Source organism: Pelmatolapia mariae, unplaced genomic scaffold, assembly GCF_036321145.2.
Source record: "Pelmatolapia mariae isolate MD_Pm_ZW unplaced genomic scaffold, Pm_UMD_F_2 NODE_ptg000291l+_length_42261_cov_1, whole genome shotgun sequence".
Lineage (NCBI taxonomy): Eukaryota > Metazoa > Chordata > Actinopteri > Cichliformes > Cichlidae > Pelmatolapia > Pelmatolapia mariae.
This window is the reverse complement of record NW_027051981.1, coordinates 6,329-33,741: the sequence shown is the minus strand read 5'-3', so window position 1 is coordinate 33,741 and position 27,413 is coordinate 6,329. Positions and strand designations below refer to the sequence as shown.

Genomic DNA, 27,413 nt, shown 5'->3' with positions numbered 1-27,413 from the left:
TAACATTATCATCTGCCCTTTACAATTTGGTCACTTTAGCTTTTATGTGGTAATAATATACCGTCCTTCATTTCGCCTTGTTACCTTGTAGTCATGCAGGATCCTCTCAGCAAAAGCCTTGTCCAACATCTTCCTGTACCACTCCTGCAGTCTTTTAGGCTTGGGGATCTTCTGGTCAGGAGGATGGCAGTGGAAGATGTAGTCATCACCTTCACTGGGAGGACATGCCCAGATGTGGGCCTGGGCATATCTGTGAACACATGTGAACAGTAAGTCAGGCCAAAGAGACAGTAATGACATTACCCCGAGACCTGGATCTACTGAGGCTTTTGCCAGTTGTGCAAGTCGTCAGGAAGAACAGATAAAGAATAGAGTGAGCCTTACCCAAGTTTCTTGACATATTCTAGATAGCCAATAAGGATCTCATGGTAAACGGCTGTTCGTAGAATCCGAGGTCTGAAGAAGTGAATACTGTCAAGGTATGATATGTAGACCCGTCTGCAAAGGTTAAAAAGAAAGAAGACATGGTAAATCTTACGTGAACCACAGAAAACAGCAAAGAAAAGTTATTATTTATTGCTGTGTGACATAATTAAATGCACAGACCTAGTGTTGGGGAATGGGCACTCAGAGCCATACTCCTGTACGTGCATGCCGAAGAAGCACACATCTACACCATCAATTTCCTCAAATGCGAAAAGTGCTTTGGTTCTATAAGGAAAGGCCTCTGGCATTTCACCTGTATCTACAAACCTGTTGAAACCAACAAAAGGAAATATTAAAATGTATAGCCATGATAATATGACTGAGCAATTTTGCATCTGAGGTTTTGCTGAATCTGGTGTCACATCATACCACCTAAAAAAAAATATAACAAATAAATGTTATTCAATACAGTGAATAGAATGTTAATGAACAGTTTTCTCCACTTTTATTGTGACTTTAGAAGCTTTTAGAAAGCTACAGCTACTGGCTTTCCACGTCTGTCACTGCTTTCAGCAGATGTGAAGAACACAATGGGACAATTCAAGTCAAGTTGCCTCTAGTCAATAAAAAGCTAAAAGCCTTAAATCATTTAACTTTAAGATAACAGGCTCTTGGAGGAGGGACTCCTCCCTGCAAAGATGGGACAAGCATTGTTGACTTTGATCCCATGGTGAATCTAACAACACCGTAAGGCCTCCTAGGAGGGTGTGCACGACATCTCATCAAACAGGCATGTTTCACAATTACTCTGAGTGGGTATAAAATCTTTATAGAGGACATTGCATTCTTTATGGCAATTAAAATAAGCTAGGGAAAAACACAAGCCTTGCCAGTTTATCTACAAATTAAGGAGGTTTGGCTACCCTCAACCAAACTGTTGACTCTTTGGTTGTTCATTTATTTGACTAAGGCAACTCTAGTAGACAAGTACAAAATATGTTACTTTCAATGGAAAACATTGTTTTTAAAATTCTAATATCCTAACATCCATCTTTCTCCTCTGTTAATGATGGTCTTACCTAGCTTTCATGCCTGGTTTAATCTCCACCGTTTTATCAGAGCTTGCCACCACTCGTACAAACACTTCCCCAGCCTCTGGGTGGTTTTGTCGCTTCAAGTATTTATTCACACGGTCCTCTATGTACGTTCCCAGTCGTGTTGCTTGCAGCCCTACAACAGACAAGCACAAGGCAGAAGTTTGAAAAGGGTCAAATCTGTTTCCTTGCATTTGAAAAATGAAAAGCAGGAGCTTCATTTTTCCAGGAAAAGGTACACAACAACCTGCAGCAGTCTACCATGGAGAGAACAACATCATTAGGACACTATTGATGGTCTATGTGAGACTATAAAACTTCAGATCACCAATATGTCACTAACATATTCCATCAAAGTCAGATATGGTCCTCCAGGCCTAAACTGATAATTAAACTACAAGGCTAACACCACACTGAGATGTATGCAGACCATGGGCACATGGAGGAAGTCTTAGCTTGTTAAGACAAATCTTCAATAATCTGTTGACATTCTGAAAAATCCAAAAATAAATAGCCGTGAAAGATGAACCAAAGACTTCACATCTGAAATAGGAAGGAGTACTAACTTCTTGCTGAGAACTTGTTTTCCTTTCGTGTTTTTCCACTTTTCTTCAAACAGTTGTCACAGATAAATCTGAGGAAAAAACAACAAATCATATAGAGGGAGGTTAAACGCACTGTTAGCGTAAATACAAATTTGCAAAACTGTACAAAAAGCAATGACGGTCAAAATTCTCACCCAGATGGCCAAATGACCTCGTAGTGTAAGACGCATATTTGGTGCATCTTCCGTCCACAATCTTTACATTCAACAAACCTTAAAAAAAGAAAACATACAAAAAAAATCGTTAATATTCATCATCATCATCAGTGGGGCTGTAGCTTATTCCAGCTGTCACGGGGCACAAGGTGGGCTTAACGCTGGACACATCACTAGTCTGTTGCAGGGAATCACAAAGAGATGGAAAACCATTTGTGGATTCTCATCGACAGCTAATTCTGAATCACCAATTTCACATCCCCAACGAACCCAACACATATAGCTTTGGACTTTGGGAGGAAGCCAGAGTACAGAGAGAGAACCCTCTGTGTGGAGTTAGCATGGGATGCTTTCACTTTTCAAATTTAAAACCAAAGAAAATGCAAATACAAAAAAAGAAACGCACACAAAATTTAACAGAACTAAAATATCACTCAGTTCTCACACATAGTTACAAAATACACACTATTCCAGTCGTGTTTCCCCGTGGTTATCATTTGTATGAATGTTGATATCTTTACTGCTCGGGCAGCAAGCAACATAGAGATCGTCATTCACGTCACTGTTCCTCCAGTCGTTACGCTCGTGCAAGCCAGCCAATACAAGAGCGCCTTTGTGGGAGGTTTAGCATAAGATTTGTGCAACATATCTAAAAATCACAGTAACCAATCTAAAAGACAGCTACATTATGACCTGTGCTCTCTAATCCAAGCCCTCACTAGAAAGAGAGAACTTCGACATCAAGCTACACTCAGCAGGTGGTGCTGCTGAGCTGCCCTTGGGCTTCACTGAAACCAAAGAGATTGATCAGAGAGAAAATATGCAGACTGTGCAGAAAAAAAACACACCAAAACAAAGCCAGATGTGGGTGGCAAGGGGAAAAAAAACTGTTTAAAGACGTGATCAGCAACACATGAGCAGAAAAAGGCATCAACACAGATGAGATTAACTCTGGGAAAAGAAGCAAAGACCGACCATTCTGCGTTCCTTTCACTGAAGGGTGTGTGGTTTGTGTTGACTTACGGTTCAGGGTCGAGAACATCGTTCTTCTTCCGCTCAAACTGGTCTTTCGATATCCTCCTAAAGTGTGGGCAAAATGACCAGAAAAAGTTAACCAAGTAATACCGTGACTATAAAATAGTAGATAAATAACACAGATATTGAATAGTAAGAAATCATTTTTCAAGCAATGTGTTCACATTAAGATGGTTTTAAAGCTAGAGATGTTGTCAATATTTCAGTGGATGTTCGCATCTTAACTATGAAGCAATTCTGCTGAAACAAATTGTTAACTTCACTTTTTTTAATTTTGAGAAGAAAAATATTATGATCTTGGATTGCAGTCGTTTTCTGTGGTTTGACCAAGGCGTGTGCAACAAACTGCATGTATCCAAACAGGAAATATTGGAGTCTGGAAACATCGTGTGGGATTACACTGTGCCAATTCCCAAGTTCGAAACACTGGACATCAGAAAAAAATCTCCCTCTTATGTATGTCTGGTACAGATTTCAACCATGAAGCAAAATCTTGATGTTGATTTAGTTTCTGTATTTTAAGAGACATTTTAAGGCATTGTTTTTCTATTATAATGAATTTAGTGTTGTAGGATTTTAAAGATCTGCAGAAGCCAATGTTTTACTTACGTCTGTGGTTGTGCAGGATCATCTCCTAACGTCACACTATCCCCCTGGATCTCATTGAAACATTTTTCACAGAAATGATACCTGCAAGAAAAAAACAAAAACAAACGCATTCAGCACGTTAAAAACGATAAAGATACCAGAATACAAGATTATCGTTGTATTCAAATGTGAGTCATATTGCAAAAGTTGATGTTAAGCTATATGATTGAGTGTGCCCAGGCAAATCGTACAAAATAACACTAGAGTTTTATGTAGAGCGGGGATTCCCTGAACTCCTACTGAGAGTGTAAATGGACTGCGCTGCAGGAGTCTCATGCCGTCTCTCTGCTGCTGCTGCGCTGCTCAAAAACGCTGCAATTCCACAGTTTATACAGGAGGGGGTGCAAGGTACACTGTGTAAAGCAATGTGCTGAATTCTACTGAGAAAAGAAGTCAATGATGGGGAAGGCAGCTTGTGGCCTAAACTAAAGCGTTATATTTTCAGTCATCACGCAACACGGGGCAGTGACACTGAATTCACATAGTCCCCTTGACAGATGCTGAGAGAAAAAACAAACACATGGCTTGATTTGGGTTTTTTTTGTCTGATGGTCATTTGGGTGTTTCTTCTAATGTATGACGCTGGAACCTGACAGTTAATAAATGCGAGCAAAACCATTTTGAAGTCTCATACTGTGCCAGGACTTGAAGGCAGAGCCATTAAAACCGTTACTGGTATGACAGCGATCCCACTACAGCTACAGATGAGCAGAACCCGGGCTCACAGGGGATGAGCAACAGTTCAAATGGCTGCAATTTCGGTCCATCAAAACTGTGCATGCAAATGTGCGATGCAAATGAGATTCCTCGGTGAGATTAAGCATGTAGTCACCCAACATTTGTTTTTTGACCTAGTTGAACAAAACACACACATGAAGTACATTTATTCATAAAAAGATACCTGTTCTGGTAACTGTAGTATGTGCCTCCAGTAGGTATGGTGCAGAGCTGCTTGCCATAACAACAGAGGGTTTGAGGGGAGAACTCGTACTGTAAACACAAGTGAGACGACAAGAAAGGTCAAGAAAGTCCAAATAAAACTGTTCAAGAAAAAAAGTTGTCAGAAAAAGTGAGTCTGAAGATTAGAATTTTGAGTTTTGGCTTTGGTTTGAAAAATCTTTGCCAAATTTCAGTTAGTACTCAAAATGTGGGCAGGTAAAACTTGGGCTCATCCTAGTGAAACATTAATTTAAACCGAGAGCAGAAGCAGAGTTTAACACTACATTTATAATATAAACAATATCCAAACAGTTATTTATAGAAGACAAAGAATATTATCCTGAAATAAAACTGCAGGCATTCAATAATCTATTGTCCACCCACTCAATCTCACCTTTCTCCCACAGCAGTAGCCCAGGCCCTGCATGACAGGGTCAATCTCTGACTCAAACACCTCAGCCAACTTAGAGCAGTACTTGTAGACACGGGATGTTTTGCGGTTGTAGAGCCAGGCGTTGTTGAACATCAGCCAGACATCATCCACATATTGCCAGGGCTCCTGGTACTGGCCCGTGTCAAGCTTGCGCTTTATTGTGGACAAGTCTATTGGGTTCTTCACAATGTCAAAGTAATCCTAAAGAGAGAAGGAAGAGGAAAGTTTTACACGATTAAGAGTTAAGATGGTGCATCTCAATTATCTGTTCACACCAGAAGTACAAGCAACACTTTGAAACATCTACAAGTGCTGCTGTGTTTAAGCAGCCAGCTGTTGTGTGCTACATACCGGGATACCCAAGAGCATAGGGTCTACTGGTTGTCTAAAGGGCAGGGACTCGGGGTCCTGCCTGTACAGACTCTCCAGAGTTGGCATCAGAGCCTGGCGCAACTCCTCGGGTTTAAAAACTGAAAAATATACAATGGAAAGCCAAGGTAAGGGAAAATTTTGGGTAAAGGTGAAGAGAAAAAAAATGACACAAAAATGTTTCTGTATTGTACGTTTAGTTACTTGACACGACCCCAAATTATTTGCCTGTAAGGGAAAACTACTTCTTTCCAAATTATAACCAATAGCATAACAATTTTTTCCCACCGTACCAGAGTTCTACAATTTCACTTACATTTCCCCGCACTTCTGCTCTTTGTAGGTTTCTATATAACAAAGTTTATTATTAAAGTTCAAAGTATCTCAAAAGTATCTGGACATTATTCTGTCAGCGCAACTAATGATGGTATTTTGACTTTATTATTGTATACATTAACAGCAATAACTAAAACTCTCCCTGATTACTGAGTAAACCTCAGTCAGAGTTTACGCAGAGTTTTTCATTCCCCTGGCCCTAGACTCACTTTTCCGCCGTGACTGAGATGGGGATGAGGTGGTTGTGCTGTTAGCTCCACCCTCTTCTTCTTCTTTGGGTTCCGTCTTAATTTCCGGCTTCTTCTCCTCCACCTCCATGGGCTCCGGCTTTTCCTCTGGCTCTTCCTTCTTGGCCAACATTGAAGCAGACTCATCTTCCGTCTATAAACATATAGGTAAAAGACATTTCATACCACAGTCATGTAAACAATAGAAATAGCCGTCTATTCATGACAGTAATACTCTTTAGAATAATGATTTTCTTGTTTATAACATCATGAGCTCAATTATTTGTGAATCCCTTGACTTTGTTATTCTAAGCTCTCAAGTTGACCAAATGCTTTATAAGGCATTTTGTAATGCTGACAGCTCACTAGCTACAACCAGCCAATGGTGTAGGCGGCATGTTGTTTTCTTCACAAAAACAGTGAATCCAAATTAGGTCATGATCTAATGAACAACTATCAGATAAGGTGCCTCTAAATTAAGATTAATTAAAATTATAAGCATAAATAAGTTATAGTTTAGGTTTTTACTGTATTTTAAATTGCAGTCACAGCTCACCTCCATCTTGGGCTCAGTTTTGCCACCAGTAGCCTCAAATTCCTGTTGATCATGGTGCGTCTCCGTTTTGACCTCTTGGGTAGGCAGGTCTGCTCCAACATGCTGCGAGTGCAGGTCGGCGCTGGCGGCAGAGGCTGGTGTGGGCACCCGATTATCCAGACTGGCTCCTGGCTGAGACAGCTGAAACACAAAGGGGAAAAAAAGGACAGGGAAGGACAGGGGCAGAGAGAGAGGAAAAAATACAGTCACTTTTTTTTGTTTGTTTGGGGATTTTTTTTGTTTTGCATGCAGGGCTCTGAGGCTATGACACGAATGCACACCTCCCGTATACATATCATTGCTCCCTTACGATGAGAGGTGTAATATTCCCATTGTGATGGGGGGGCTACAAACAGTGGTGAAAATGAAGTTATTAGACAGAAAAGGTGGATGTGGATGGGATGGTTTGGTACATGGCAGGCAGAGGGATGGGAGTTTGCACGGGAGGGAGGAGGGAGTCAAAAGTGGAGGGCATGCGAAGGGACTCAGTCTCACCGGCGTGGTAGGGGGCTGAGGTGGGGGCTGCGTCTGTGCTGCTGCAGGGAGCTCCGTCTGGGGTTGGGACTGGGTGGGGCAGGGCGGGGTGGCACCCTGGGCTGGGGCTGGGGCAGGGAGGGTGGGGGTAGAGCTGCGGCTGGAGGGCTGGGGGAGCGGCAGGTTAGTGGCCCCCCCAGCCGTAGAGGCAGAGGAGGCAGCAGGCGGAGGCGTGGAGTGCAAGGGGGTTTGGGAGGAGGCTAGCTGTGGGCCCAGCGAGGGGCCAAGTGCATTCATGGGGATGTTAGCACTCTGCTGCTGTTGCTGCTGCTGGAGAGAAGGACACACAAAGAGCAGGCAGACACACAAACACACGATAAGCAGACAAACATACAGTCATAAGGTCAAACAGACGAACACAACATAGCACACAATTTGGGGTTTAGAGAGCACCTTGTGATTGGTAAAAACAATTTAAGAGTAATTAGTGCGTTGTATGAATGGTTAAAGTAATTTGAGTTTAGTTCTTCAGCAACTAGTTGGAATTAGGCAAACTCTGAACAACTGTACAGAAATCAGCCAATCCAAATCCATTATGCGGCTCAGGTAACTACAGCTCCACCTCCTTCATGTCTCACCTGAGTGACAGCAGCCTGTGCCTGTGGCTGACCCATGCCTGGCACCACTGTGATATTCATTGCACCCGTTGCAGCAGCTGGAGCAGATCCTGGAGGAAACTGGTTCTGAGGCAAAAACTGACCCTGGTTGGCAGTCTGACCCACTCCTCCATTGTGTCCAGTCATCATGCCCTGGGCCTGGGGCATCCTAGAGGGAGACATTCCCATCTACGAGGCAGGAAAGAAGATATTACTAGGTGCAGTAATCTTATTTGTACACTTAAGTTAGCTTATGCATTCCTTGAGAGCGTGTAACTGGGTGCCAGCTCATGCTACACGCCTGCCCCATGTGTGGGTGTGATTTTTGTGGCCCCCGTTCTGCCCCCTTACCGCTGGGACTGAGTTTATGTTCATCTGTTGAGGGTGATTCATGGGTGAGGCAGCACGGGGTCCCATTGTTGCTTGAGACATCTGGGCATTGGGTAGAGTCATGTGGTTGAACTGGTTGATTCCTGTACAGAGGAGTAAATCAGACACTTCAGAAATTGGCACAGCAAATAGGAATAAAGAAATGTGACCCAAAGCCAAGCTGGTACAGAGAGATGTTTTCCTGATTTAGTTCAACTGTAACTTCCCCATTCTTCTTCTTGCCTCTCTTGTATACAGCTCATTATTTCCTGTACCATACATTTTATGCGGTGTTAATAAGCATGTCTGGCTATCCTGTCTATTCTACCAGTTGTTTTATTTCACTTTTTGCTCAGTCTGAAACTCCCATATGTATTATTAAAAATGTACCTTGTGAAGCCTGCATGCGACTCATGATCTGATTTGGCATGTTGGGAAGAGGAACAGGTCCATCTGGAAAAACAAAACAAAACAAACTTGTACAGTGAGAAGAAAACAACAATAACAATTAAAAGATAAATAAATTGCAACACCAGCGACAGATGCTGCTGTGGATAGGCTGCTCAGTGAGTTCAGCTAATATAGCCATTTCAATTTCAAGCCATTTTCAATTTTAGACTGGGGGGGGGGGCTTTTGAAAGTGATTAGACCTGTTAAGGAACATATATAACAGGGCAATATGGATAAAGCCTCTGGGCATACAAACATGACTACAAGTACAATTTATAACTCTGCCATAAGCCTTTCAAAGTGAGAGGGCTGTACAGGTAAACCACTGGTATTTTTATATAACCCTAACTGGGTAATAAATAAATTTGAAAACAATGTGATTTTACCCAAAACATGTTCATATAATCTTACACTTACTCTGTGGTCGTGGGCCCAAGGCACTGGGCTGGGCTAGGACTGGTTGCTGGGTTCCCTGGGCAGCCATAGGTGCCTGGTTGATGATCTGTTTCTGAAGCCTTGAACGCCTTTTCTCCTCCAACTCTTTTTGGATTTTGTATATTTTCTCAGCCAAGAAGTGATAGTACTCGTCCTAAAAGGAAGAAGGTTGGAGGGATGAAGAAAGGCAATATGAAACATTGAGGGAAAAGGCATGTTCTGTGAAATTTTGAACTATGGTAAAAGCCTTTGAAAAGCGTTTGATGTTGAATGTGTCAAGTTGAGCAATTCAAGTCAGTCCCTGGCTGATGCGGTTTTTCAGGATACTTACCCGGCTGTTAGCTGACTCATACATATCACCTTCCACCTTTCTGGCGTAGGCCACTAAGTTCTCCATTCGTCTGTCCTTCAAAGCTGCCGGATCAGGGGTAGGGAATATGGCTTGTACTCTGTTGCAGGAAAACACAAGATAAGATAAATAGAACTTCTGATAACTTCTACTTAATTTCAAACCATTGCCTTAAATATCCAGCCGTTCAAACAAAATCAAAAGGTGACTAACAGGTAAGGATCTCTCCAGCAGAGGTATACACTTACAGTTTGTGTACGAGGTGATTGCGCAAGTCCTGAGTGACGTGCTCATGCCAGGCTTTCCTGGAGCCTGTGGCAGAGACAGGTGCTGCTGTGGGTAGGCTGCTCATTGAGCCCACAGCTGACCCGTCTGACAGCAGCTGACTGCAGGTGCAAATGGAGAAAATTTAGAAATCACACATCCATGGATATCTATTCCTGTGGTTACTCAATTTAAAAAGATATATATAATTTAAAAAGAAACCTTAAAAAAAACCCCAAACAAACAGGCCAACAAGTATTTTTAATAAATGGAATGTAATTATTCTTATTATACTTGACAGAGACTGACTTGTTAGTGTTGAGTGTGTTGGGAAGGGAGTCTGTGTGCAGGTTTGTCTGTTCTGAAGTGGGCACACCCATTGCTGCATTTCCAAGAGCCATCGGGTTACCTGTGAATACAGAATACAGTGAGCAGACGGCACTCCCTTGATTTAAAAATCAAACTCAGTGAATAAAATATGGGTATGAACTGTCATTTTTTAAGCATAAAAAATTAATTTACCAAGTGCACTGATGGGTCTCATCTGCTGTGGAAGTTGTTGTTGAGCCTGCGTGTTCGGTGCACCTGCTGTCTGTCCTGCGCCTGGAGCCTGCTGGGTTGGAGCCTGTCCAGTGGCCTGACTGCTGTAGGGCAGCCCAAGTGCCGCATAAGCTCTCTGCATTGAGCTGGGGTCTATGGGGGTTGAGGTACTAATGGTGGGAGTACTAGGCTGGCCCACGCCTACAGAGGACATGGAGTTCTGGAGGCCTGTATTCGGGGAGCTTAGCATGGCTGGGGAGGGATATCAAAAAGTCAGCCCACAACATCCACATGACATCATACTGTTTTATATTGGCAACAACCTGCAACCTGCCTCTTACACTAATACTGCAACAAGTCTGTACACAAAATGCCACATGTGAATACTACTAGCCAAGTGACAAAGACATGAATAGAAACATTTTTTTGAATACAGAAATAATTCAAATGCAGTCATCTTTTTAAAAAGAATACTTCAACAGATAAAAACAAAAACACACATACATCTGCATGCTTTGACTTCGGACAAGATTAAGTCACAACACGGCAGTATGATACAATCAGAACATTAGTGTAAGGCTAAATGCTTTAAAAAGCCAGGGACTGAATAAATGTATAAATCCCTTTAAGGGGAAGAGTATTCGCATATTTTTCCGGGTTCAGGTGTTGGTTGGGCTAAAAGACCAAAAACATCTCTTAGTATGTGCAAAGACTCAAATCAAATGAGGCAGAACAAAGAAAAACTACACCATCTGCATTGGCAGGAGCACAAGCCCCAACATCATGTTTTTTAACATGCAAGCCAAACTGGGGAAGACTAAGACTAAAATGCTTTAAGTGTTGAAATATGACGTGCCAAAATAAAATAAAATAAATCCAGGTAATCTAGGCAGAAGAACGAGATGATAGGACCTAAAATACAGCAAACCAGCCAGATGATAGCAGGTACATGAGAGAATCAACACTAAACAGGAACAACAGAAGCTTCCAGTATGTGTTGGAAAGAGCGTCAAACTCAGCTCTGTTCTGGTAGAGAGAAGAAGTAAATAACCCAACAGCCAATTGCTCCGTCGGACTCCATGAGCACACGCTCTCTGTATCCTCTCTCACCCTCGATCACACTGCTATACCTCCTGTGTGTCAGATTACAAGCCCAGCAGGACCACACTCTTATTCGCTGAGTGCTTTTAGTCATCACGGAGAAGCAAAGGCCTAGAAATAAATAGCCTGACTGACTCTGAATGCCAAGATATACATAATTCCAACACACACATTCCTGACTTTCGAAAGCGAGCCTTTCTAAAAATGTCACTACTGTCACCATTACAGCTCAATATACCAATCCTGTAATGACTGAGATACAAATTGAGGCCGTTGACAGAAAGCTCACCAGGTTTCAGTATCTTGCTTACCAAAAACAATCTCTGAAAACAATTTCAGCCTAGCTTTTGATTTCTGCGGATATAAGTGTCCTGACTGCTTAGGCGATGGTGGGCCAGAGATCGCTACTTAGCTACTTACGCTGTTGGGTGCGTTTGTCGCTGGCATTCTTCAGCGGCAGGCAGACGGGACAGTCGTGTCGAGTGCAATTTTTCCAGTGGGAGATGATCTGTCTGGACGACGCACAGTGAGCCACTGCAAGAAGAGAGGACGAGAGAGGAACAAGGTTGAAAACTGTGATACCATCTGTCATATTTGGTCACATCCAACCTGACTAACTTGAACTCATTATGGTTGTTGCATTTATTCCAGTAAGACGACATTAAATTAAATTTCATTTTACTCCACACTAGTCAACCTGTGACCAACATCGCTTCTTCCCTCTCCTTTTTTATGTTTACCAAGAATCCCCAGCTGCAGTTTTTACTTCATCTGAATAACATCTATCACAGACAAGGCACTGTGGTAGATTACATCACTTCAAAAGACCCAGGTTGAACAATTCAGACCGGACGTTCTTGATGGATCATTGATTTAACATCTGATTCACAGTTGTTACTGGGTTCTGTAATGTACTGGCTAATTGCACATCTAACCTTAAGCTTGCCTCTTTTGGGAGAGTTTTTTTTTTCTCAAACTGCATAACAACTGGTCATAAGAAAATTCTACACAGAACACTAACACACAAAAACTTGCTACACCACTCTGTTTACTTGTCCTCTGAGAAAAAAAGAAAGAAAATTACAACATACTGACACAGTAAATGAGAGACACTGGAGAACAGTCCAATAAGTTAGCTCACCATTTCAGCCCACTGCAGTAATTTTCCCTCTTGAAAGGCTGCCGGTTGAGCCTAGTGGAGAGGGGACCTACACTGCATTTCCTAATGGAAACTGAACAAACCGGGGTACTTCATTTCATCTCTGGGCAGGCTAATGTAGTAGGAGCTAATCTGACAAGAAATCACAACCTGGCGCTTGCTTGCTCCTTGGCACTAAGTAAATGCTGGTCCACATTAAACTGCTACATGGATTCAAGGGCTAGGCAGAAATTAACATAATTATGTTTTATTATTTTTGTAAGAAAGCCAAAAGAGCTGGCAAAGACTCAAAGTACTGCTATCATACTGGTATTTTTTTTATAAATTCAGTATGCAAAGAAAGGCTCTCATATTTAAGTCCACTGCCAATCCAAGCACGACTCGCACTGCTCACACTATAGACTCTGGGGTTTCTCACTCGAGAATAAACGGAGCCAACAGACTTCAGATAAATCTATAATGTTAGTGATAACTGTGTGTCGGGGAACAAAATCTCACTACACAGTTATTTCAGTGGTGCTGAGAGGCAAGGATCCAAACCAAGAGGAAATGAGCTGGTATGGAGAGAGCAGACACAGACTCCTTTACACTTAACACACCTTGGCCCTTGTGTGTTTGGCTTGCAATTGAACTTGAGCATTCAAGCCCAAAAGCTGTGTAAAGGACGCAGAGCCAAATTTAAATGAGAGTAGCTTTGGGGGAATTTTTCATGGTAGGAATGCTGGGGCCGACACAGAAAGGAGCAGACAGAAACAAACAAGGAAAAATTCACCAACAGAGTGAAATCAACTTATGGAAGGAGCAGGAGCAGACTTAGTCACAAACAACGATAAGTGTGGGAGTTTCCCTTGTGCAAAGTCTGGTTAAGATAAATAGACCTACAGCAACCATCAAACTTGCATATGATAAAATGGACTTAAATTGGACTTAAAAACTAATATATCATCTATGAATAACAAAAAACAAACCCACACACAATAGAGATGTATGAAAATACTTATGAAGACATATTGAGTTAGGAGATGTTGTTACTGTTTGTTCCCCTGTGTTGCAGATTTGCTAAATTGATAAAGCTGACACGTCCATTAGTTTACCTCAAATAACCTAATCACAAAATATACATTTCAAACATATACAGAACAAAGAGGAAAAAACCTAACCTGTAGGTGATTGTGGAATTTTTAAAATTCTAAAGTACCTGAGGCAAAAGGGGACAGGGTTGAGAAACTCAATTTTATGTTCATGATCCAACAAATAGAGAGGACAAAAAACAAAACATCAAGTTCAGTGTCTCTCTTTAAAAATGACGGAGAGGCATGAACCATAAAACCTTTGGATGTCTCTAGAAGCACACTAGCTTCAGAAACTCATGAGATGCATGGAAGGCAGGAATTTCTGAATTTCTAAATTTGGAAAAAACAAGAACGGCTTTGGTAACCAAAAACCCACTTCTACTGTTCCATTCACCTTTCAGCACAACAATAACCCAAAGCATACTGCCAAGATGCAGCTGGAGTAGCTTTGGGACAATTCTGTGAGTGTTCTTAGTTTAACTGCCAAGATCAAGGTGCACAGAGCTTGTGGAAACTTGGCCAAGAAGGATGTTCAAAGAAGCAGTTCCTACCAAAGGGGGCTCCTACATGGAGATTTTATACATCTGAAAATGTTTGTGAATGAAATCCAATTTTAAATTTATTCCATGAATCTAATCGCTGTTTCAGGATGATGACAAAAAGGCATACTTCTACCAAAAATAGCAACACAGATGGCCACAATATGAGAATAAATGAAAAGAAAGCTGCTGCTAAAAAAAACGTTATCCCAAATGCATGCTCAAATGTCAGCAGTTTTCTTCTTGAGGGCAGCTATTGATCAGGTTTGTGTGTAAAATAAGTAGAATTATCACTGTTGTAGTTCTCCCCGGATACTCTGGCTTCCTCCCACAGTCCAAAGACATGCAATTTGTGAGGTTAGGTTAATTAATGATTCTAAATTGCCCTATGTGTGAATGTGAGTGTGAATCGTCTGTCTCTATGCGTTAGCCTGTGACAAATTGGCGACCTGTCCAGGTTGTAGCCTGTCTCTCGCCCTATGACAGCTGGGATAGGCTCCAGCCCTCCCTGCAACCCTGATAAGGATAAGAGAATGGACGGATCACCGTGCTATCTATTCAAGAAACTATTTTTCCTTCTGAAATGGTAACACAGCAACTGAATCTGCAAATTCAGCTGTCAACACAACGCAACCTGAATTAAATAAACCTTAGATTCAGTTACCAATATTGGATCTTAGCAAAGAAAGCTCACCCAGTGCAGATTCTTTCCCTGGGGAAAGTCCAGTCTGTGTGGCTCAAATTCCTGTGGCTTAAAAAAGTGATGTTATGATGTTTTAATTTCTAGCTGTATGTTGTTTTGTCATTTGTTTTACTACTCTTATGGGTAGGAGGGGTAAAAACAAGTTAATACTAAATAGATACAGGTATAGATAAAATAGACCATCTTTTTTGTTGTTAAGGGCAGTAGAGGCCTTTAAAAAATGCAAAATAAACAAATAAAAATAAAACAAAATTTTTTGTTAAAAGCAGCTTGAATAAAAAGCTGCGGGTGTTTACTAAGAGCTAAGCTATTTTTGTTCTGACCCTTTAATGTCTCAATCAGTGTAAAAAGGGGTCGACTTCCATGAACTGTCCATCTGGAAATTATCGTTCATTTCCTTCACTTCATTTCAAATGCTTCTACTCACCCTGGCAGGATTTGCCAGCCTGGCAGTGCGTCATGTGATTAAGGACGTTCTTCATAGTGCGGCAGTGAGGCAGGGCGCAGGCCCTCACTTCCCCATTAGCCTGTTCTCGTCGCTGGCACTTATGTGCGTGGAGCAGCAGGACCAGCTGCTGCTGATCAGCTTGCGCTTCTCAGGGTCGGCTGTGGGGCCTGCCGAAGCACTGCCACACCTCCACCGCCGGCCAGCGGGAGCATCGCTGCCTGCTGCTGAGGCGGCTGCTGCTGGAGCTGCTGCACGGATGAAACGGGCAGACAAATGTCAAAGTTTTGATGAGTTATCAGCAATTCAACAGTGTGACTCAGAAATGGTGCCAAAAAGGAGATCATTTATTTGTAAATGGTACTGATAAAGAAAAACAAGAAAAATAAATGTTTTGTGTACAGTAATATCTGAATATGTCTAAAACGTACTGACCATGTTTGGCACGCTAGTAACAGCAGCTCCTTTGAGCTCATTAGGGAAGGGTGGCAGGCTGTTGGCAAGGGCAGACTTGTTCTGGAGCTGCTGCTGAGGGTTTAGCTGCTGGCCAGGTCCTGTAGCTCCCTGACCGTAGGACTGCGCCCCAAACGGACCATTACTACCCAGGCCCATCTGAAAATACGGACAAATGACCAATAAGTCAGCACAGTAATCGAGCAGTGTTGTTAGCTGCGGGAAAAAACCCCCCCACAAAAACAAAACCGCTTACAGTCCAGAATCCTGAAGGGACGGACTCAGATTGATTAAAGCACTCACAAGTTTAAAACATTTGATTTGATGTGGTTAAATGTTTACCTGAGGGACTATGTTAGTTCCTCATTTACAGCCTTAACATGCCAAAAAAGGTTCTGCCTCAATTTCAATGCCAATTTGTCATTACAAGACCCCCTCTGCCAAGACAAGCAATTGCGTAGCTGCGCCAGGATAATTGTGCCTGGTCCTGTTCTAAGCAGCACAGTGATGCTCTGGCATCCTGTCAACTCAGCATGACACAAGCTATTGCCAGGAAAGACTTCTTGACTACAGAGTCATTTTTCCTCCTGCTCCCTTCTTTTCTTAAGCTAGTTAGTAGGCATGGCGCAACTGAAAATGTTACTAACAATGCAGCAATTAACATGAGTCACCAGAAAAATGCTTTTCTACTCTAGCTTTTTTCTTTAATTAGCTATTTCAACAGGTAATTAATCATAAATTGTGATCTCAAGATCCTTTTGGGTTGTAGGAGAAATTGTTACTAAGTTTTATTAAGAAAAGCTTGTATAATAACAAATCTGCACAAATTGTCAGGAACACAATGTATCTTAAAAGATTATGACCCAGTTTCGCAGTCTCACATATGCGACTCTTATCACATATGTGGGTGGAGTTGTGCACCTGTTATTTACTCTGGAGGTGTTCCTGTCAACTAATTTCCCTCAACTAAAACAAAACAATGCCACAGTCTAAAGGGCATGGTTAAGCACCGTTTGAAATTGGAAATCTGTGGCATCAAACACACAATTTCACATCAGTGTGGCCAATGGCAGCTTGTGTTAACGCCAACCTATTTCACCTGCAGGTTAACATCCACACACCCTTGGAGAAGGTGGTTACATGCCACTTTAACTCAGCAAACAGTCATTCCTCTTCCAAGTTTGCACAGGTTTTTAAGCACAGACAGTATAAAAGATGGACACTGCCGCTGTGACGCCACCCATTGGTTTTGGACTCTACATTCTCAACTTTTGATGTGATACGGCATATTTGTTTTTCAAACCTAAATGTACCATATACCATACAACAAGCCATAATTTTAAGCAGATCAGCCATTAAAACTTCTCCAAATGCTAGTAATAGCTCCAGCTTCCTATTTGGGACACCCATCCAACAATGCAGCCAACTCCACTATCCAAGCGCTTGAGGTGCACAAAAAGTTCAGCTGACTCAGAGCCGTTAGGAGGAAGAAAACCCTTCATAGCTGCCAAAACTTAGTTTGTACCACACTGTAAATACACCTTTTTAATGCTGTAATATTGTGCATTTTAACATAGGAGTCTATGGGGGTTACCTTGCTTTTGGAGCCAGTCTCAAATGGTTACAAGAGAAACTGCAGTTTTTGACACTTCCAGACTGCCATTATTTTTCAGCTCCAGAGATTGCTCTGTGGTTTTTAGGATTGTCTCACATTCCTTGTTTAAAACTTCCCGTCACAGAGACAGAGGTGCTGCCATTTACTGTCTGTGTAACATCTTAAAAGGCATCCAAACAGGAAAACATTCTGGTTACACCAACCGGAATGTTAATGACATTAAGCAACTTCAATGGGCACAAAAATTTTGAATCAAATCAACTGCAACCATCATTGTATAGTTATAAAATACAAATAAGGGATTTAATAAACATGTTCTTCTGGTGCACAACGAAGCAGGCAGCAAAGTTCAAACAACTACTGGTCTAATTGTGGGCTGCAGCTATCAATTATTTTAGTAATCGAATAATCTATTGATTAGTCCTCCGATTAATCGAGTAATTGGATAAGAGATAAAGTGGTTTCCATTTTAGAAATTGCAGTGTTGTAAGTTTAACTGCATATAACATCTGTCAGAAAAAAAAAAACCTGAAAAAAGATAAACCCTTTGATTGTAGTTACATGCCATATTAAATTTAATTTTTTAAAGAAAACATTGTCTTGAATGCAAAAATATATAAACACTCAAGTTCTCTCTGGCAGAGTTTTATCTCCTGGATGAAGCAGATTTGTTGTGTGTCCATGTTTACGGGTTTTTGTGCATGTGTGTCTAAGTGTGAAGAAGTCGAGCGAAAAGTGAGTTTGCGTCTGTAAGACTTTAAAGGAGAATGTGGTGGCTGCAATGAAGAAAAGCGAGCATATCAGCATTCTGAAGTTTGTCCTGCGCTCTGACGCAAAGTTTCTGTGCTGCTGAAAACAGATGTGTAATGGTTTAAATGTTAATTAATATGTGTCATCATCACTGCTGTTGTGTTATTGGTTTTTGTTTAAAATTGGGGGCTGCGTGGGCTTAATGTTGTCATAAATACGTTTCTATTGCAGGTCTGTTTTCCGTCGCAAATGTGTGCGAAATAACACAGAGCCACGTGTTAAACGAAGCATCGAAGCAAAGAATGTTTGTCGAGAATTTTTTATTATCGGATTACTCAAATCGTTGGAGCTCTAGTGCATTCACAACTTAATCTACTTGAATGGGCTAGATAAACCAAACAGCTGTCAGCAGAGCCTAAAACAGAGAGGACAACAAACCAAATCAGCACTGCAATACAGCAGCCATGACTGTCATAAGTTTCAAAGTTTGACTGAACGGTTTATAAAAATCCAACTACATCCAAAGCAAAATAGCGCTCACGCTCAAGAAGTCTGAGTGCATACATTAAGATGTGTGCCGCTGGAGGGAATAAAATCCTTGTTAGTGCCTTGCATTATACACTGATTAACTTGCTGCTGCTCTCTCATCCAGAGAGCTGCTGGGAGACCAGACCAGACTCTGCCATGCCAGGCCAGGCTGTATCCCCCTCAGGCTGTTGACACCGCTCCAACAGACCAGATAAAAAAGACCCAGCTGAGACGACCAGACACTGGCAGGCTTTCAACACAGCTGAGCAGACGGACACACACCCACACCCACCCCCTTCGTTTCACTCTCTCCATTCAGTCCCCCGCTCTCTGACACACTCCACACATCGACAGGCAGGACAGTTGCCAACTATCATCTCACCGCGTTGCTGCCAGGCGAGACTGTTCAGCTGAGCTGGCCTCCCTCCTTCATCCCAAGTGTACTCCGCCTCTGTCATTTCAACTTATTAAGTGGTTTACAATACCTGTCTTTCTCTGCATCACTGAAATGGTAAGCAGCCACCCAATAAGCCGGAGAAGGCTGGACGAGTGCTCATGCGTATACAATAACAAAAGGAGCATGTGGCGGTAAGAAGCTTCTCACCAACACAAATGCCCAGAAAGAGATTTACAACCTGCGATTAAAGGACAATAGAGGAAGCCGCATACAAAGAATGGGTCTGGTGGTTTTCTCCTTCAGAGCAGTTGGTGACATGATAATCACAGAGGACCAGCTGAGCCTAAAACATGCACACGGACAAGGTTTCTCCTGGCTCAGAACGGGCCTCGAGTGGGTGACTACGCATGGCCATAAATGCAATCAGCCCAAAATGAGTCTGTGTTGTGTTATTTGAAAGAAAACTATACATTTAGTTGTTAATAAGCAAATACTATAAGTAAATAGATTAACCCTTTAAGACCTACCATAGAACCAAGTCCACCAGAGCTTATCTTTATATTTTTACATGCTGTAGTGCCATTTGTGGAAGCATTTCAAGTTGCTATACATCAATACAACAGTTATATCCCAAATTTTAATAATATATATGTAGGGATGGGTATCGAAAACCGGTTCTTGTTGAGAACCGGTTCCCACTGTTTCAATTCCTTGGAATTGTTTGCCATTTTTGCAAACAATTCCCTTATTGATTCCAGTCGCCTCGAATGACGTCACCGCGTTGCGGAGCATCATTTACCTGGCAGGAAACATGGCGGCTGAAACGCTAAAAAGTCTGGTCATACTTTACGAGAACGGATGACAACAGGGCAACTTGCAATACTTGCAAAGTAGATATTTCATTTAAGGGAGGAAACACTACGAATATGCAAAAGCATTTGCTCACAAAACACGCGATGACCTTAAATGAATGTCGTCTTTTTAATTCCGCTCCGGACTCGTGAATCTCAACCCAGCAGCAGCGGTAACGTTTGCACGTCCTCTCCCGTTAATGCGGCAGGTAAATAATCAACTAACAGTGCATATTATGTTAGCGCGACCTGCCTTATTACAAAACCTGCCATTACTGTGAATTTAGGTGACCATGATGAGAGAGACAGACAGAGTCTGGATGGCTCAGATGCTGGCAGTTCTTGCTGCAGTCTACCGGTAGCGTCTCCTTTCAGGCCAGAATGTCACCGAGCAGTGACTAAGTTTGTGGTAAAAGGCATTTGCCAGACCAGATGCCCCCGATTTTTGGTAAGTGAATGTGTTTAATTGTAGGCAGGGAGATTACTGGATATTCTTGTGTAATTGCTACAGAATAATTTATGTTATACTTCGTTATTGCTACAGAAGAATATTTATTTTACATTTACAATTTTTTCCCCAGGGACCCTGTGACACCCCATTGAAGAGCCATAGGCTGGATCTCTTAAGATCTCACTGTTGGGTTTGTAAGGCCATGTTACTCCTAAATTTCTATCTTGTTCAAAGAGAAGATATAAAACAAAGTTCTAAGCTAATCGACCTTAGTGTCCTTTTTTTTAAAAAAAAGAAAAAAGGAATCGATAAGAAAATCGATAAAGAATCGAATCGTTATACAGAATCGAAAATGGAATCGGAATCGTGAAAATCTTATCAATACCCATCCCTATATATATGCATTAAGTCCATAGTAACTACATAAATTGCCAAAAAGTGGAATAAACTACAAAAAAATAAAAAAAAATAAAAAATTGAAAATCGTTTTTTTTTTTTAAACATATATTTCTAGTCAGAGAAATGTAAGAGGCTTATCCCTCAAAACTGTAAATACAAAAAAGTTGCACAAAATAGTTTCCAACCATGGAAAATTTATTTTGAGTGTCTTCATAGTTTTATTTTTGAAATACACCAATTTTTATATACTGCAGGAAAAACAAAAATAAATATTATAATGTAAATTGGCAAAAAAACCAAAACAAAACAAAAAAAAACAGCATGTGCATCAAAATAAACAATTTCCAGCAGTGCAATTTGAGTTCTAAGCATCCCAGAAACAATACAGAAAAGCATAAAGTCAAATATAACTTTTAAAAACACCAGTATAGGCTTATAAGGCCCTGAAGGTAAAAAAAACCCCTACATTTTCCGCGAAAATGACGTCACTTCCGGTTTCGGGCAGATAATGGCAGACACACGATAGCTCGCGCTGACGTCTATTCCAACGTAGAAAGTGTTACGAACAGCTGATCGGATCAGCAAAGCACGTTTCTGGAATATTATGTTTTTGTTCCTGCAAGTGCTTTTTATGCATTTTTTGGGAAGCTATATGTGGAAGGAAACTGTGACCTAGGACAAGCTAATGGCACAAGTTGTAGGTACAACTCCTCCGGTTTCATATGCAAAAAAAAAAAAAAATATTGCGCTAGCTTACGTGGTTCCAGTTCTACAGAGATTTAAAAATAGTTACGCAAAACGGAGCATGCCCGCTCCGACCAGTTTTAAAGGGTTAAACACAAACCCTATATGATTGGACACGCTGAGCTATGATTCATATTTGGCCATAAGTCATGGGGTAAAAATAAGGTTTTCTTTCTTTCTTTCTTTTTTTTTTAAATTAAAAGTTAGACCTAACACTCTTTATTGCAGGGGTGTCAAACTCAATTGCACAGGGGGCCAAAACTCAAGGCACACTTTAGGTCGCGGGCCAAACAATATAAACATTTATTGGGCCATTCAGTGTCGTACTTTCCCTTGAATGTATCATTACACTGCAGCTCCATCTGAATCTGCACAGGTGCAGTTCAGCAAAGTCCGCTGACTTGGTTAAACATGACTTGGCAACAGCGAAAGTGAGGCAAGTTGCACTGGTGCATTTGTGACAGCTTCACTTGAAATGCCTTCACCGCATCATACATGCCATGTCCATGAACTGACAGATTTCCTTGCCAAGCTCAAAAACTCTATTGAGAATTTTTATCCCAACTCAGCCAACGGACCTCTGTATGATAAGGAATGTCGGCAAACTCTGAATCTAGTTCCCACATAAAAGACTGAAATTGACGCTGATTTAAACTTTTAGCTCAGATAAAATTTACGGTTTGCGTTACGGTGATCATTACATGCTCCATTTTTAGGACTTTACAGCACAGCCTTTCCTGGTGTATGATGCAGTGATATGCTGTTAACTCACCGGTACAGTTCTCCTCCTGCATCTTTACTCGCATCCTGCTGACTAGTCCACTTTTTTTCACCGCACAAAACCGGCGCTCGATCTGTTGTAAGTCCAACAAGTTTGTCCCAGGGCAGTTTCATGTCGGTTACACTTTGACATACGTTTTAAAAAATGTCTTTTCCTGTCGTTGTCCCGTGCATCGATTTAATGTTCAATATTTCCTCTCCACGGATGAAGATGGCCAGCTGTGCAATGTCATGTCTATACTTTTCTTGTCTATACATGTCTGTACTTTTCAGCTTATCCTGACGTTTTGTCTCGTAGTGCCGTCTTAAATTAAATTCCTTAATTACAGCCACATTAGCTCCACTAATAAGACACACGGGTTTACCAGCAATGTCTGTAAACATATATTCAGTCACCCACTGGCGCTGAAAGGCTCTGCTTTCAGAATCAACTTTTCTCTCCACCATTGTGAGCGGCTAGCTTCGCAATAACAGAAGTTTGACTTGATTGACGCGGGAATGTTCCCAGTTAGCCTAGCGTTCAGCAAGGAGGTTGCAGCGCTGCATTATGGGATCTGTAGTTTGTATATTATTAGCTCCTCATATCGCCGGGCCATGCGTAACAATAATAGTACATCTATATAAAATGATCTCGCGGGCCGGATATAAATGTACGCCGGGCCTTGACTTTGACACATGTGCTTTATTGTCAACAAAAACTTTTTTTTTTTTTTTTTTTTAACCAAGTAGGGGTTTGTAGTTTGACTTAAAGTGAATTGGCCCATAATTTAATTATGACAGGCAGCTAGAACAGAAAACAAAACAAAAAAAACAACTACAACTTTTTGGGTTATATTTAAACCTGCAGAACATCCGTGGACTCTTCGTGTACACCACTCCACTTTAGCTCCTGTTTTCCCCTTCCAGAAAGTTGGCATATGACAAATGAAGCCGTTAACTGTGTAACTTCAGCTCTTGACCTGAGGGCTACAAACTGTCAGTGTAGCTGCTAACGGGAAGCTTCAGCAACATGTAGCTTTATCTGTATTCTCATGCAAAATAATGATTCAGAACAAAATTATGAAATCAGAGATCATTCTAGGCTTTTTTAAAAATGTGAATAGTGACTCTGTCAGATGACTTTGGTTATAAAACTGGGATACGCTAAACAGGTTCGAAAACAGCTTGGAAGCAATGCCCGGCTTACAGTCTCAATTGCTATCATTTAGGCGCTTTTGATTTTTCTTGGCATTAACTGGCTGTGGGAGGCACCAAAATCTGTGCAGGAAAAATCCCTGACAGAGGCACACACACAAAAAACAGGCCTGTTTCTGTAAATGCTGACAGCCCCGTCACTGTAACTTCGACATCAGCTTTTAATTGTTTCTGTGGTTAAATCGTGTCTACAGACGCTGGGAATGACTCGACACACATTCACTATCTCAGTAAGTCTCTTCTCAGAAGACTGGAGCTTCTGTGTATGTGTGTTGTGGTTAAGAACAAATTTGGTGTCTTGGCTTTGACACAGCCAGTTAAATAGATGGCTTCCTAGTGATTTCCTGCAAAACCACATTGGTGACAAGTGTACGTGTAAGCCGCAAATGACACTATAAACTCTCGCATAGACACACACATAATTATGCATCCCTAGACTAATCTTAACAACAACTGAACAGTTGACAGCAGTGTACCAGTCCCCTGCCAACAGTGGAGTATGCATTTTTTGAGTGCTTAGGACACTATAAACAAGTGGACTGGAAGAAAGAACTGTTTAGATGAACCATAAAACGTGACTAGCGAAGTGTATAGATACAGATGCACTCGTGCCTACCTTCATCACACAGAGTGTGTGTTGAGGAGGGGCTTCAATTAAACTCCTAATCAATGATAACAAAAGCTTTGGTGTGTTGCTATAGTGAATGTAAAAAGTCATTTGAGATGAATCTCCATCTCATTACACAGCCAATTAAAAGCTATATAAAGCTAAGCTCTAGTAATTTTTTCAGATGCACGAAAAGCATTTCAAAATAACTGTCTATGCAAACCAAACTGTGTCCTATATAATTTGAGAATAACTGCGAGCTAGGGCTGGGCCATATCATACTGTTCACGGTAATACTGGTATAATGTTAGGCAATGATAAGAAAATGAAATATCGCGATAGAATATGGGTAAAACGCGCATGCGCAGTGCCTTTGTTTTCATACGCACATGGTGGAAAAAGCATGGCAGAGACGGAGAATAAGAAGGGCGAAAACGGATCGTTGAATGAAACGGATGAACCAGAATTGGTTTGTAAACATGGTGTAACTTCAGTGGTTTGGAACTGGTTTGGCTTTCGTCCGGCAGATGCACACCAAAGCACTTTTTTTGGTAGAGCATGCAAGCGGGCCGCCGTTATTACCAAACCGATTTTATGTGGTACACGGCGCTCAAAAATCTTTCAAAAATTTTTTTTAGTACGATATTGGTAAGCTACGAAGCCGCACCGCTTGATGGATTGCCGGGGCATTACGGCTACCGTAGTCAAGAGCCTCGCGGAGTAATACGTACTGTGCTTCAACATAATATTACCGCATTGTGTGTGTTTATAAGCTCTTTTTAAGTTTTGTGGATATTATACACGGTTATGCTCAGGATATATCAGCCAATTTCCACTGGAAATACCTTTTGGTTAAACTGTCAGCAAGGAATTTGCGTTTGCACTAATAAAGTTGTGCAGTTGTAAAGTATTTTGTCTCGAGTTAATTATATTGTCAGTTATATCGTTATCGCAAATTTTAAAATATATATCGTGATGAATATTTTTGGCCATATTGCCCTGTCCTACTGCGAGCTGTTAATTCCACGAGTCTAGATTTTTAACGTTGCCATTTATGAAAGGTTGCTACACAAAGCAAAGTAAAACAACATTTATAATGGGATTGGGCAATAAGGAAAATGTAAGATGTCTTTTATTAAAAATCAACTGAAATATAATGCAATAAAAACAATTCCATAGATCTCGTTTAATGCTAGTTCCTTTTCAGTTAGGATCTGCTGCAAATTTTAGGAAAGTTGAACAATTCTCCATATTTCACAAGATAAATTGTGAATGAGATTCTAAAAATAAAAATCACCCTAATTTGCACTGACAGGTCAAACGGATAACCAGCAGAAACATAAAAAAAATGGGAATTAAAGAAAAGAAAAAAATCCAGCAATTTCAATTCAATTTAATTAAAGGTGTTTCAAGAGTTTTTAAATGCGATTTCTATCCAAAAGGTTATTAATGAAAATCAACAGTATAGACCTTAAGTATGTGCCAAAAAAATTGAAGAAGAGAAAGGCACAAACATGTAAAATGCTTTAAAACAGATGTTTTCTGAGGTAGCAGAACATTTAACATAGTTTTGTGGTGGATCTTTAAAGACATGTCATATATTTAGGGAGAAACAAAACCTTTGTTTACAATATAAACTTCATACAGCAGTTTTAATTTCTGCTGTGTCACTGTAGTACTAAAAAATTTTTTTTCAAAAATCCATGAGCACAGTTTTAAAGCTGCGCCAGGTGATCACATAAAAGGTCGTTGCTGTCCAATAATGTTGCTTTCACTCCCAAATAAGTGCGAACATTTGTGCATAGTAACAAGGCTCAACAAATCCAGCCTCCGCATCGGTTAAACTTTTTACAAAATAATTTTACTGGCTTAAATGTTAGCGTCAATTAATAGAGGATCACAGCATAAACTGGGCCCAGAATGACAAGATGCAAAAATGCCACATTAACAAGCTTTTCGACTTCGCCTATACAATGAGTGACCACCTAGTTTGTGTCCGGTGTTAAAGTTGTTCCAATACACCTTTTCATTAATCAAAAATGAATACTTCAATGCAATTTAAAACAAAACAAAAAAAATCAGTGCCACAGAAATATCCCGTGTGTGCCAAAAAATACTTGGGGCTCACAATTTGCGTGTGCAAACACTTGATATAAAACAAACACAAACAAAAAAATAAGCTTCACTCACCTTGTTCATGTTGCCTCCTTGCTGAGCAGTACTGAGGGTAGTGTGAGCTCCCATCTGTTGCCCTCCCTGTGTGAGCGTCTCTGCCAATGCACTACCTGATCCTCCTTGTCCTGTTGCAGTTCCCTGCATTGTCTGTCCCTGGTACTGCATGCCTGTTACCCCTGCCCCACGTCCTCTCCCAGCTCCAGGTACGAGGCCACCATTCATCACTTGCCCAGGCTGCGGCTGCCCTCCCTGGTTCAGGAGTCCAGTATGGCCCTGGTTGTTGTTAATCATGGCCTGACTGAACCCAGTTGTGTTTAAGCCCATAGTTGCAGTATTGTTGTTGTTGTTCTGTCCTGCTACTCCAGTTGGGGTTCCTGCTTTTTGGGCCTGAGGGGACGGGTGGTTGTTGGGGGAGCCCTGGCCAAGAGGGCTCTTACCCAGTGGTGCTCCTAACTGTGGCCCCATGCTGCCTGGCTGAGAGCTAGCTGTGCCTATATTAGAAGTGCTACCAGCCCGAAGGAGCTCTGAGAGCTGCTTGTGCTTGGCCGCTGCATCTGGGACGACAGAGGCACTGCCACCGCCAAGTCCTGACTGAGTGCCTCCTGGTCCGCCAGCTCCAGGTGCTGCTCCACCATTTGAAGGCATCCCGCCCATCAGGCTAATATCACCTCCATTGGGGATCAACTCATCTGGAAGGTCATTCTCCAAATCGTCCCAGGAGAGTGACCCAAGATCTATGAGAAGGGATAGAGAAGCAAAATGTCACACAATGTTTTATACAACCATGTGAATCAGTGCCAAGCATTCATTCTCCTCTGCATCAAATAAGCCTGTACTTAAATCACTGAGTACCAGAGCATCTAGATCTTCTTATCTACTGCTAGCAACTTATTCTACAATGCAACACATGACACTGGGAAGATTTTTTTCTACTTTTTAACAGTTTTGAGTCCCCACCATAAACATTCCAACCAGAGCAGAAAAATAGCCAGCATGGTAATAAAACTTTGTAACCATTTTTGTCCGTTATGGTTTTCATTTTTATGAGAA

The 27,413-nt window shown here is 41.3% G+C and overlaps 1 pseudogene; it reads right to left on the bottom strand.

Annotated features, from left to right (window-relative positions):
• Positions 1-27,093, bottom strand: part of LOC134622932 (CREB-binding protein-like) — a 31,243-nt pseudogene extending 4,150 nt beyond the window's left edge.
• Between the last annotated feature and the right edge of the window lie 320 nt (positions 27,094-27,413).